The sequence below is a fragment of the Daucus carota genome, chromosome 4, assembly GCF_001625215.2.
Source record: "Daucus carota subsp. sativus chromosome 4, DH1 v3.0, whole genome shotgun sequence".
Taxonomy (NCBI): domain Eukaryota; kingdom Viridiplantae; phylum Streptophyta; class Magnoliopsida; order Apiales; family Apiaceae; genus Daucus; species Daucus carota.
Window position 1 is genome coordinate 15,592,667 of NC_030384.2, and position 14,402 is coordinate 15,607,068.

The window sequence follows — 14,402 nt, forward strand, 5'->3', positions numbered from 1 at the left end:
CCTTTAAGGATGCCTCCACTATAGTCAAAGAACTTAATGATAAACAAGAGATCAAGAGAACTGTTGGAATAGGTTTTGACTATAACAAATCCGTAGGTAAGGCTAGTAACATTACTCCTTTTAAGAAGAGTGCTGAGGAGAGAGGGATTCCTTTTGTTTTGAAAGATTCCCCTAAACCTTTGTTTAAAACCTCAGAAGCTGAACCTCTTTTAGAGACTCCTGTTGTCATTAGATATGAACTCAAACAGGAAGACCTTAAATTGAAAGAGAGTAATGAGAAGAGAGATGAGATCCTGACATCACTGAAACCAATCAAAGTGAAAGGCAATGTTAGATTGCCTAAAGCTGGTTTAGGTGTCAACTCTGAGAGAACTAAATTCAACAAGCCTAATAATTTTGTGAATAGTAAGAACAAGAACAATAGATGTCATTCTACTGAGAACTTTAAATCTGTTGACAAGATTAGAGTAGAATCTATTGATGTTCCTACTGCAGTGACTGATATTCCTGTTGTTCCTGTTTTTGATGCATGTCATAAATGTTGTGGTGTTGATAATTGCATGACTTGTGCTTTCAATATGATGTCTGCTTATTTTAGAAATTTGCATGTTAAGAATGAAAACACATCTCCTAGACAACACACAAACAATAAGCATGCTAGATCAAAGACTGCTAGTCCTCCTCGTGTGAGGAAGGAGACTTATGTTCCAAAGCCAAAAACCAAGGTTTATAAGGCTGTTGTTAATGAAGTAAGTTCAGTCAAATCAGAACCAAGTATCAGTCCTAGAGGCTCTGTTGTATTACCTGATAGAAATCAGTTTTTTAAGTATGCTGGACCCAATCAAGTGTGGGTCCCAAAGAATGTTTAATCAAGTTGTCTTTTGCAGGGTGCCAGTGGAGTTGTTCGTGTTACCTGGGTGCTTGACAGTGGAGCGTCAATGCACATGACTGGCAATAGATCCCTGCTGGAAGACATAAGAGAAGGAGCTGGCCCAACAGTCAGTTTTGCTGATAACAGCAAAGGTCGTACTGTGGGATATGGCAAGTACAAAATTGGAAGGATCATCATAGAAGATATTGCAATAGTTGAAGGACTTCAACATAATCTCCTGAGTGTCAGTCAATTCTGTGACAAAGGATATTATGTTCATTTTGAAAAGGAGATATGTATCATTAAACATATCAAGGATAAGCGTCCTTCACTATGTGGCATAAGGAAAGGCAATATATTCGTAGCTGATTTGTCTTCAGGACCAGGAAACGAAGTTCACTGTTTCTACGCCAAAGCTTCTGCTGAAGATAGTTGGTTATGGCATAAGAAGCTCTCACACCTCAACTTCAAAACCATGAACTCTCTAGTCAAGAGAGATCTAGTGAGAGGCTTGCCTTCCCTGGAATTCTCAACTGATGATCTTTGTGAAGCTTGTCAGAACGGAAAAGCGAAGAGAGCATCTCACAAAGGCAAAACCATCAATACCATTACAGATCCACTTCATTTGTTACATATGGATTTGTTTGGCCCTGTGAATGTTGCATCTATTGATGGAGGAAGATATGCCTTGGTTATTGTGGATGACTTCTCCAAATTTACTTGGGTTTACTTCCTGGCTTCTAAGGATGAAACCCCGATGACAGTGATTGATCATATAAAGTTAGTTGAATTGGATAAAGGTGTGCCAGTCAAAGCTGTAAGGTCAGACAATGGCACAGAATTCAAGAATCAAACTCTAATCAACTTCTTCTTTGAAAAGGGAATTAGAAGGCAGTATTCAGCACCAAGGACTCCTCAGCAGAATGGAGTCGTCGAAAGAAAGAATCGTACACTGATTGAAGCTGCAAGAACTATGATTGCTGAATCAAAGCTTCCACTGTACTTTTGGGCTGAAGCTGTGTCTACAGCCTGCTATACCCAGAATAGAACTTTGATCAATAAGGATCATATGAAAACTCCATTTCATCTGTATAACAACAAGAAGCCTTATGTCAAACATCTTCATGTATTTGGAGCCAAGTGTTATGTTCTCAAGGATGGTGAAGAGACCTTGAACAAGTTTGAGCCTAAGGCATCTGAAGCAATTTTTGTTGGTTATACAAATAATGCTTATAGAGTTTTTGTAATTGATACTCTGTCAGTGAAAGTTAGTGTCAATGTAACATTTGATGACACTAAACTACCAAGTTTACAATCTGCTGATCCATCTGAATCTCTGAAGTTTGACAACTATCCAGATTCTGATTCAGATGATGATGTGCCACCTGAGGTTGCAACAGGTGATGACAACAATGATAATGATCCAGGCAATGGTGGAGGAAATGGCAATAATGCTGGAGATTCCACTGATGCTAGTGGTGGATCATCAAGTCAACCTGGCAACAGCTCAGGGGGAGCTGGTGGATCAACTAGTCATACACATCAGCCTAATGATAATACTGCTGAATCATCAAGGACACAACTTCCAAGGGAAAGGATTTGGAGCAGAGATCATCCCTTTGATCTGATTATTGGTGATCCTGATGTTGGTGTAAGGACTAGAAGTGCTACGACAAATGAATGTCTATTCTCTGGTTTTCTTTCACAATTAGAACCAAAGAAAATAGATGAAGCACTTGCTGATCCTGATTGGGTTCTTGCCATGCAAGAAGAACTCAATCAATTTGAGAGACAAGAAGTCTGGGCCCTGGTTCCAAGACCAAAAGGAAAGTCTACAATTGGATCTAGGTGGGTCTTCCGTAACAAGTTAGATGGTGATGGCATTGTTGTAAGAAACAAAGCCAGACTGGTTGCAAAAGGTTATTCTCAGGAAGAAGGAATTGACTACGATGAAACCTATGCTCCAGTTGCTCGTCTTGAAGCCATCAGAATAATTCTTGCATTTGCTGCACACTCCAACTTCAAGGTTTATCAGATGGATGTGAAAAGTGCATTTCTGAATGGAAAGCTAGAAGAAGAAGTATATCTGGAACAGCCCCCTGGCTTTGAAAATCCAGAGTTTGCTGATTTTGTGTACTTCCTATTCAAAGCTGTCTATGGACTCAAGCAGTCACCAAGAACATGGTATGACACCCTCTCTGAGTTTTTAATTGAAAATAAATTTACTAGAGGTGTCATAGACAAAACTCTCTTTTACAAACTGCATGATAATGATATGATATTTGTTCAAATATATGTTGATGATATTATATTTGGTTCTACTAACGATAACTTGTGCAAGAGATTTGCTAAGTTAATGCAGAGTAATTATGAAATGAGTATGATGGGTGAGCTATCCTACTTCCTTGGTCTTCAAGTAAGCCAGAAGGAAGATGGAATCTTTATTTGCCAGTCAAAGTATGTCAGAGATCTTCTAAGAAAGTACAATCTAGAAGACTGTTCACCGGCAAAGACACCCATGGCCACTGCCACAAAGCTTGACCAGGATAAATCTGGTAAGAAAGTTGATATCACAAGCTATCGAGGTATGATTGGCTCATTACTCTATCTCACTGCTAGTAGACCAGATATTATGTTTGCAACATGTTTATGTGCTAAGTTTCAGGCTGATCCTAAAGAATCACATCTTATAGCCGTCAAAAGAATCTTTAGATATCTTAAGGGTACACCTGGTTTAGGTATTTGGTACCCTAAGAATACTGGTTTTGACTTAACCGGCTATACAGATTCTGATTATGCAGGTTGCAGGATTGACAGAAAGAGTACGTCTGGAAGTTGTCAATTTCTAGGACGTCGATTGGTTTCCAGGTACAGCAAGAAGCAACACTCAGTGTCCACTTCTACTGCTGAAGCTGAGTACATAGCTGCTGGAAGTTGCTGTGCTCAGATTCTCTGGATCAGAAACCAATTAAATGATTATGGTATTTCTATCGACAAAATTCCAATATTTTGTGACAACACCAGTGCCATAGCCATTTCAAACAATCCAGTGCAACACTCCAGAACCAAGCACATAGATATCAGGTATCATTTCATTCGAGAACATGTCATGAATGGTACTGTGGTGTTACATTTCGTACCCACAGCTGATCAGATTGCAGACATCTTCACTAAACCACTTGATGAATCCACTTTCTCTAAGTTGGTTTGTGAGCTAGGGATGTTAAATATGCCATGATTCTTTCTGTATGTAGCTTATATGTATTTTATATATTATTATATTTTTTTTGAATTTTCTGTGTAATTATATCTATTTTATTTGATTTTATATAATTGTTTGTAAATTATCTGATAATTTTATGTGTAATTATGCATGTTCATATCTGTCTCTATAATTTTCTAAGTGCTGCATACTCCCCTGTAATATTATCCATGCATTTAGATAATTATATGTATTTATTTTGTATTTTTCAAAATTAATTAAGCATAAATATTTGTTTTTAAGTTAATTCATTTTAATGAATTAAAGTTAAATTCATAAGTATTTATATTTAATTAAAGTTGAATTTTACAAAATTTATGTGTAAATATTTTATATATTGTGTGTATTAGATTTTTGATTAAGTGCAAAAGGTTCTATTTGTTTTTAATCAATCAAAAATCATAATATGTATTTTCTTTATTTAAAAACAGTTGTATTGAGCTCGGTATGACATTTTTAGAAAATGTCATACCGGCTGTAGCTTCTACGGTACTACACACTACGCCATGACTTTCGAAAAGAAAGTCATACCGTAGTCATCACCTACCCCCTTTACAGATCTCGGTATGACATTTTGAGCTAATGTCATACCGCACTTCACAGATAGTCATACTCACTCGTTCGGTATGACATTTCTTTGTTAAGTCATACCGACCATTCAAAAGTCGTATGACTTAACAAAAGAAAGTCATACCTCATTTGTTCATCTCCTCCACACGCCTACACGCACAGACATTGTTCTTGAGCTCGATTTTTTTCAAGTTTTTGCATCAAAACTTGCTGGTTACTTTAATTCAAGCCCATAAAGCTTGCTGGTTACTGATTTATCACGAAGACAAGTCGAAGTGCTGCCGGATTTTTGATTTTTCAAACCGAGTTTGACTGGGTCGACTGAGTCAGGACGCGTTGGACCGAGTTTGCCCGAGTTCTTGCCGGTTCTGTGACCCTCTTGCCGTGGATTAACTGTTCTGATCAGTTTGTAGAAGTTTGAATCAAAAGTTTTTGAAACCCTTGTTTTTGGATTTCGAATTTTAGGGTTTTAAGAGTGTAATTGGGGATTTTTGAAGTTAGTGGGTGCTAAGACATTGTTTGGAGACTAATTTGTGCCATTTTAAGGATTAATTAAATTTTAATTCGATTTTACACATTTAAATCGAATTATTAATTAATTAATTAATTGATATTCAATTATTAATTGAAATTTGTGAGAAATTTGAAAATTGTTATTTTATTTGAAAAATTCTCACTTAATTCAATTTTTAATTTTAAAAAAAAAAATGGCCGGTCGCTTTGTTATCGAGGAGACAAACTTGAATGGATTCTTTGACCCCGAGGCTAGTTTAGCTCGATTTAGACCGTGGGTCCGGTTTCTGAATAGCCAGTCGCTCGTCAGCACTGCTATTACAGCTCATGCAGACCTCCAGATACAGCCGATTCAGGACTTCTACTCGACAGCCCTGAATACTACTTTGTTGGATAATCATCGGGTTTCTGGAGATATACACGGAGGACGTACGATTACTATCAGCACTGATGATGTGAATAGGATTTTGGGGTTTCCAAGGGAGAATTTTGCTGAACTCCCTACCGAAGCTGAACTCTCCAATTTCTTCGAGACAATCTTATATCAGGGAGAGATCAATTTGCCTAGAATGTTGAAAGGCAATCTGAAGCCTGAGTGGGATCTTTTCTTCGACACTTTGGCTAAAGTGTTTGCTCCGACCACTCGTAAGAACTTTAATGTAATAACCTCGTTGCTTCAGAAGATTGGGTTCAGCATTGTTTATAATCGTCGGATTAACTTTGGAAAGCTTATTCTTCAAGCCATTCTCTCCAAGTTGGGACCTCTTAGGAACAGATCTGTTGAACAGAACGCAAAGGTTTCCTGTTTCTATCCTCGCTTTATCATGCTGTTTCTAAATGATAAGATGACTGACGCAGAGAAAGAACACTACTCCAACTCTCCGGTGGCACCAGTTCCTCGTGCCTGTACCAAGTTAATGACTCAGTTGGATAACAAGAATAAATTTGCCAATGTTCCACTAATCACCACTCCTCACATGCTCCAAATGTTCAATACTCCACTGCAACCTTATCAACTTCAAGTGGCTCCTCCACCTCAACCTCAACAGCAACAGCAACAGCAACCACAAGAACCTCAACCCTTGCAAATTCAACAACCTGCACAACACCATCAGCAACAACAACAACAGCAACATTCACCTCAACAATCCCAAGAAGCACAATCTTCACACCATTCATCCAACCAATCATCATATCACTCCCCTATCCATCAACAACAACAATCTAACCCTTCATTTGAAGATCAAAATTTGGATTATGATCTCTTCGAGCATCAACCATCTTCATCTGAACCTCTCCCACACCAAACACAATCCCAAATCATCCCACAAACACAATCTACCTCACAACCCCTTCCCTCTGACTCTCCTATCAACCCAGAGCTGCAGTCCTTCCGTCAGGACCTACAGGTAGCTCAGGTACTTTCTAACTTATCATCTAATTTTAATGTTGATACGTCAGATTATGGTTGTGATCTTGTTTGTGACCTTGATTTTGTTTTCCAGCCTACCAGCAATGAACCTGACAACACACAGGTTCATAACCTAGCTGACGATTCAATTCAACAAACTCTCGTTTCTCCAAACACATCAATCAACACTTCTATGCAACCTGTTCGTAAAGTTGCGAGGAAACGGAGTTCGAGTAGTTTAATGAGTCAACCCACAGCTCTGTCTCCCTCAAAGAAGCAAAGGGTGGAAGCCTTGGAGACAACTGTAGCCTCATCTGTGCCTTCCCAACAAGGCTCAGATTTTGAAATGGCAGATAAACAGTCTCTGGACCCATTCTCTCTACAGGATGTGGCCATTGAAATTGACCGTCCGGCCGCGGTAACTTGTACAGAGTCAAGCACTGCGCTAGCACTCACGCTAGTGCCAGCCCAAACAGATACACAGGTTACTATGTTTACTGAGTGCACAGATTTTCAAAATCAATGTATTATATATGAAAACTTTGCTGATCACCCTTTCTTTTCTGATCAGGCGGAACTTGGCAGCGTGCAAGTTAATCTGCCCTCACAGGCGTCCGGAGGACAATTTGTTCCTCCACTACCTTTGAACCCATCTCAGGGGACATTGGTAGTATATACAGGTACAGCGGGAAGAGTGACTGAACAGAGTGATGTAAGGCAAACACCGAGCGATACACATGCACGTGAGGCTAGTGAAACAGCTTTGAGTGTACGTGAGGTGAGCGCACACACTAACCCTGCTCTGTTTGAGGAACAAATGGCAAAGCTAAGAGCTGAGCTTGCCAGAATGATTGCTGAGAACGAGAAGCTCAAGGGTGCACAGTTGGTGACCCTGCAACAGAAAGCTGAGGAGAGGCCATCCAGTTCTTACAGGGATGAGCTTAAAGAGGAAATCCATGACTTGGCTGTTGAAATGAGGTCTAATCATGAGCTTTACATGTCCAAATTTGAGACCATCGACAGCAAGTTAGATCAACTCCTCAGAAACTCCAACAAATCTGATGATCAACCCTCTGGAGAGGATCCCTCAACTAAGGGGGAGAATAGAGACAAAGGTGACAGGGATGATAGAGGCAATAGCTCAAATCAAAGCAACAAAGATAATACCACTTCAGGATCTGCCCCTGACAAAGAAACTCATAAGTCTAAAGGCAAAGAACCGTTACATCAGTCCGACAATGTTTTCAATTCTGATAGTTATGATGACTATCCACAGGATATGGATGATGATGACGTCTTCGATGCTACCTATCGTCAAGCAGAAGAAGAAGAAGGTAAATTTGATGAGGGTTATTTGTTTCAGGATGAAGAACCTGTTGACCTAAAACATGAGGAGAATGTCCGGAAGTTCAAAGCTGAAAATGAAGCTAGGAAGCGTAAGCTTCGTGATTTCCAAAAACTTCTAGAGGACAAATTGATCACAGAAGAACAAATCAAGATCGAGAAACAGAAAATCTATGATGCTGCAATCAAGCAGAAGAATCTTGATATAAGGAGGAAAGAAGGAAAAAGTTGGGACATTGCAAGAAGAATCTTTAATGGACCTCAAAGGGAGCCTTTCGACGACAAAAAGTTCTTATCTCTGATCTATGATCTTAGAGAGGTAAACCCTGATGAGGATGTCTTTATGCATGCCTTTGCTTTGGAATTAAATTATGTGACTGTGGGGGTCCATAATTTGCTAGAGCAATGGGAGCTAATTGTCTATACACAAAGGAATGGTTCTTTCAGACTATCTGTCGAATCTCTGAAATCATTCTCTGTATCTGAGCTCTGGGTGCTTCGAAACAAGGTTAGGCGAAGCTCCAACCTGAATGAACTCCTTCGTGACAAACTGCTGGAACAAGCTGTATTCAACAGTCCTCAGGTTGTCAGGAATCCTTACTGTGTTAAGTTCGTTCACAAGGAGATCTTGAGCACTGTCTATCTCAACGAAGAAGCCTTGCCAAAGTATCCAGCTAAACAACTTGCTCTTGCCTCCACTCTTTTAAGAACCAAGGGCTTTGCTTCTAAAGCTAAGTCTGATGCTGATGATGTGATTCTTGCTTACTGCACTCGAAAGAATGTTGCTCAGTACTTTCGAAGGATGAAAAATGTTACAAAATCTCAGCCATCAGACTTCCGCGAAGACCCTGTGGATTTGGAAGTACTTCATCAACTGGCTCTGGCAAAGGAACGAAAGAAGCGTGGTGAATCCACTACATCTGAAGTGCCAACCAGGGAAGAACCATCAACTCCTATCCTTCACACTTCTGATATCGAAGAAGGAGAAGTTGATCTTTAGATTCATTAGGGATTTGTAATATATGTTCAATAAGAACATCCTTTTGTAATCTAATGTAATCTTTTGAATTCTGGTGAATGTTTAATGAAATACCAGAAACTTTTTGCTATTTACAATTCATGTTTAATCCTTTGTCTTATCAGTTAGTTGAGTTATCCTCTCGATAATTTGCATGTTATGTTAACAAACAAATAGGGGGAGATTGAAAGGCATATGTTTAGCCTATTTGTAATTAAAGAGGTACCAACTCAACTCTGATAAGATAGCAAGGTAAATAGCAAGTACTGTTGAAGGAATCCGTTCGAAGAACGTCAAGTGATTTATTGAAATTATATGTCTGAAGAATTTCAGGATGCTGTTGCACACCACTGGAAGAAGTTCATTAATATGTTCAAGCCTCAGTGTACAAATAATCTTTTGTAGCACGTCCAGAAGTCCAGAAGGTATAAAGTTTTAATACTTTATTTATTCAGAAGATTCCATACTATTGTTACTAATGAAGAAGAACTACGAAGACAAAGAATCGACGAACAAGCCTCGTTTCAAATGTTTATTTGATAAAGAATATTTAATTCAGCTAGATACAGATGAACCAGACAGTACATTTGTGTGTCAGCTACTCAGATTAAGTATTCTGCATCAACTACAAGTGGTCGTTCGATCAAGACAGAGATCTACAAAGTTTAATCTAGCCGCAAGTCTCTGCTGATGAAGATATACAATATTATAAGTATTTATTTAATTATCTCACTATTCAATATAATTAAATTGGTTGTATAATTTATTTATTAAATTAATTCACCTTCGAATTAATTTAATTTATGAATTTATATAATTAATATAATTAAGTGGGTAATTATCTAATATTTATATATATTAAAAAAGCTGATTTATTGATTATTTGGATCGGTATGACATTCTCTGAAAATGTCATACCATGTCTGTTGTGAAGGCTTTTTCTTCATGACTTTATAAGTCATACTGGTGTGTGTTGAAAGGGTTAAAACATTCGGTATGACTTTCTTTAATTAAGTCATACCGTGTGCCTTATACAGACATGCCCTGGCATGACTTAGAAATGTCATACCGTTTGTGTACTGCATGACATTGTCTGGTATGACTTTAAAAAGTCATACCGTGTCCTGATTCCAGGCTTTGTTGCTTTGTGTATATGACTTGCATGTATATGACTTAAAATGTCATACAAGGCTCAACAGAATGGCTTTTGAGTTGTATGTCATACCGAATGACTTAGTGGCCAAGTTTAAAAAGTCATACCGTGCCTATGCAGTATGACATTCCTTATTTATGTCATTCCTTTCTTGTTTTAGGGCATGGCTTTGTGTAACAATGTCATATCTTCCTTTGTAATGTCATTCCTAAGCTTAAAAGTCATTCCTTTCAATGTCATACCTAGATCTAAGTGGTTTGCCTATAAATATGGCTTCACTTCTTCATTTGTATGTTGTTCAAGCATTGTAAAAGCTTTCAAGTTGTTTGTAACTTGCAATTGTTATATCCACAGTTTTCTGTGCTTTGATCACTCGATTGTTTTAATCACTAAGTTAGAATACATCCTTTCGAATTTATTCTACGAACTTTAGTGGACATTAAAACGAACCTTATTAATTATATAACGACTTAAAACATTGTTATATTAATTAATTAAAATCTGATTAACAAGTTTAATTCAAATCAGATTATTCCGCCGCGATTTTTAGTGACGATTGTATTCAACCCCCCCTTCTACAATCGTTTCAGGACCTAACAGGTGTCATACCATGTCCTTGGTGATTGCTTAAGCCCATAGACAGCTTTGAATAGGAAGTACACAAAATCAGCAAACTCTGGATTTTCAAAGCCAGGGGGCTGTTCCAGATATACTTCTTCTTCTAGCTTTCCATTCAGAAATGCACTTTTCACATCCATCTGATAAACCTTGAAGTTGGAGTGTGCAGCAAATGCAAGAAATATTCTGATGGCTTCAAGACGAGCAACTGGAGCATAGGTTTCATCGTAGTCAATTCCTTCTTCCTGAGAATAACCTTTTGCAACCAGTCTGGCTTTGTTTCTTACAACAATGCCATCACCATCTAACTTGTTACGGAAGACCCATCTAGATCCAATTGTAGACTTTCCTTTTGGTCTTGGAACCAGGGCCCAGACTTCTTGTCTCTCAAATTCATTGAGTTCTTCTTGCATGGCAAGAACCCAATCAGGATCAGCAAGTGCTTCATCTATTTTCTTTGGTTCTAATTGTGAAAGAAAGCCAGAGAAAAGACATTCATTTGTCGTAGCACTTCTAGTCCTTACACCAACATCAGGATCACCAATAATCAGATCAAAGGGATGATCTCTGCTCCAAATCCTTTCCCTTGGAAGTTGTGTCCTTGATGATTCAGCAGTATTATCATTAGGCTGATGTGTATGACTAGTTGATCCACCAGCTCCCCCTGAGTTGTTGCCAGGATGACTTGATGATCCACCACTAGCATCGGTGGAATCTCCAGCATTATTGCCATTTCCTCCACCATTGCCTGGATCATTATCATTGTTGACATCACCTGTTGCAACCTCAGGTGGCACATCATCATCTGAATCAGAATCTGGATAGTTATCAAACTTCAGAGATTCAGATGGATCAGCAGATTGTAAACTTGGTAGTTTAGTGTCATCAAATGTTACATTGACACTAACTTTCACTGACAGAGTATCAATTACAAAAACTCTATAAGCATTATTTGTATAACCAACAAAAATTGCTTCAGATGCCTTTGGCTCAAACTTGTTCAAGTTCTCTTCACCATCCTTGAGAACATAACACTTGGCTCCAAAGACATGAAGATGTTTAACATATGGTTTCTTGTCTTTATACAAATGAAATGGAGTTTTCATATGATCCTTGTTGATCAAAGTCATATTCTGGGTATAACAGGCAGTGGCCACAGCTTCAGCCCAAAAGTACAGTGGAAGCTTGATTCAGCAATAATAGTCCTTGCAGCTTCAATCAGTGTACGATTCTTTCTTTCGACGACTCCATTCTGCTGATGAGTCCTTGGTGCTGAATACTGCCTTCTAATCCCCTTTTCAGAATAAAAGTTGATTAGAGTTTGAATTCAGTGCCATTATCTGACCTTACAGCTTTCACTGGCACACCTTTTTCTAATTCAACTGACTTTATATGATCAATCACTGTCATCGGGGTTTCATCCTTAGAAGCCAGGAAGTAAACCCAAGTAAATTTCGAGAAGTCATCCACAATGACTAAGGCATATCTTCCTCCATCAATAGATGCAACATTCACAGGGCCAAACAAATCCATATGCAACAAATGAAGTGGATCTGTAATGGTATTGATGGTTTTGCCTTTGTGAGATGCTCTCTTCTCTTTTCCTTTCTGACAAGCTTCACAAAGATCATCAGTTGAGAATTCCAGGGAAGGCAAACCTCTCACTAGATCTCTCTTGACTAGAGAGTTCATGGTTTTGAAGTTGAGGTGTGAGAGCTTCTTATGCCATAACCAACTATCTTCAGTAGACGCTTTGGCGTAGAAACAGTGAACTTCGTTTCCTGGTCCTGAAGACAAATCAGCTACGAATATATTGCCTTTCCCTATGCCACATAGTGAAGGACGCTTATCCTTGATATGTTTGATGATACATATCTCCTTTTCAAAATGAACATAATATCCTTTGTCACAAAACTGACTGACACTCAGGAGATTATGTTGAAGTCCTTCAACTATAGCAATATCTTCTATGATGATCCTTCCAATTTTGTACTTGCCATATCCCACAGTACGACCTTTGCTATTATCAGCAAAACTGACTGTAGGGCCAGCTCCTTCTCTTATGTCTTCCAGCAGGGATCTATTGCCAGTCATGTGCATTGACGCTCCACTGTCAAGCACCCAAGTAACTCGAACAACTCCACTGGCACCCTGCAAAAGACAACTTGATTAAACCTTCTTTGGGACCCACACTTGATTGGGTCCAGCAAACTTAAAGAACTGATTTCTATCAGGTAATACAACAGAGCCTCTTGGACTGATACTTGGCTCACTCTTGACTGAACTTACTTCCTTAACAACAGCCTTATAAACCTTGGTTTTAGGCTTTGGAACATAAGTCTCCTTCCTAACACGAGGAGGACTAGCAGTCTTTGATCTAGCATGCTTATTGTTTGTGTGTTGTCTAGGTGATGTGTTTTCATTTTTAGCATGCAAATTTCTAAAATAAGCAGACATTGTATTGAAAGCACAAAGCATACAGTTATCAACACCACCAGATTTATGACATGCATCAAAAACAGGAGCAACAGGCATATCAGTCACAGTAGTAGGAACATCAATAGATTCTACTCTAACATTCTTAACAGATTTAAAGTTCTCAGTAGAATGACATCTATTATCTCTGTTCTTACTGTTCACAAAATTATTAGGCTTGTTGAATTTAGTTCTCTCAGAGTTGACACCTAAACCAGCTTTAGGCAACCTAACATTGCCTTTCACTTTGATTGGTTTCAATGATGTCAGGATCTCATCTCTCTTCTCATTACTCTCTTTCATTTTAAGGTCTTCCTGTTTGAGTTCATATCTAATGACAACAGGAGTCTCTAAAAGAGGTTCAGCTTCTGAGGTTTTAAACAAAGGTTTAGAGGAATCTTTCAAAACAAAAGGAATCCCTCTCTCCTCAGCACTCTTCTTAAAGGGAGTAATCTTTCTCACAAGTGCATCATACTTCTGCTTCAGCTCATCGTAGGAATCTTTTCTTTTTCCTTGAACCTTGGGCTGTTTGCATTCAGTTGCAAAGTGTCCTAGTTCACCACAGTTGAAGCATTTAAACTTGCTTCTATCCACCATCCCAGTCTTGTATCCTCCTTTGCTCGTAGAAGATGAATAACCTCCTTTCTGAAACCTGTTCACAGTAGGTTTGTACTTGTAGGAGGGATTCTTCCTGAATCTCATGTTTCCAAACTTCTTGGCAAACAGAGATAGAGATTGATCTTCTAATTGTTCTAGCTCTTCCATTGTATAGAACTCTTCGTCACCACTGGAAGAGGCAGTCTGACCCATCTCAGGTACAACAAATTCCTGAGTGGTTTTAGAAGGAACAACAACATCCTTCTTCTCTTCCGGTACAGGTGACTCAACAACTAGAGCTCTCGAATGGTTCAGTGTTTTACCCCAGCCATATCTCTGTTTACTTTGAACTTGTTCAAGTTCATAAGTTTTTAACACTCCGTAGAGTCTTTCCAGAGATATCTCATTCAGATCTCTGCTTTCCCTGATGGCAGTGATTCTGTGTTCCAGATGTTCAGGAAGTGTTAAGAGAAACTTCATGTTGACCTCTTTCTTGTCATAGAATTTCCCATTCAGATTTAAATTATTAATCAGATTATTAAGTCTGATAAACACTTCTGAAATCCCTTC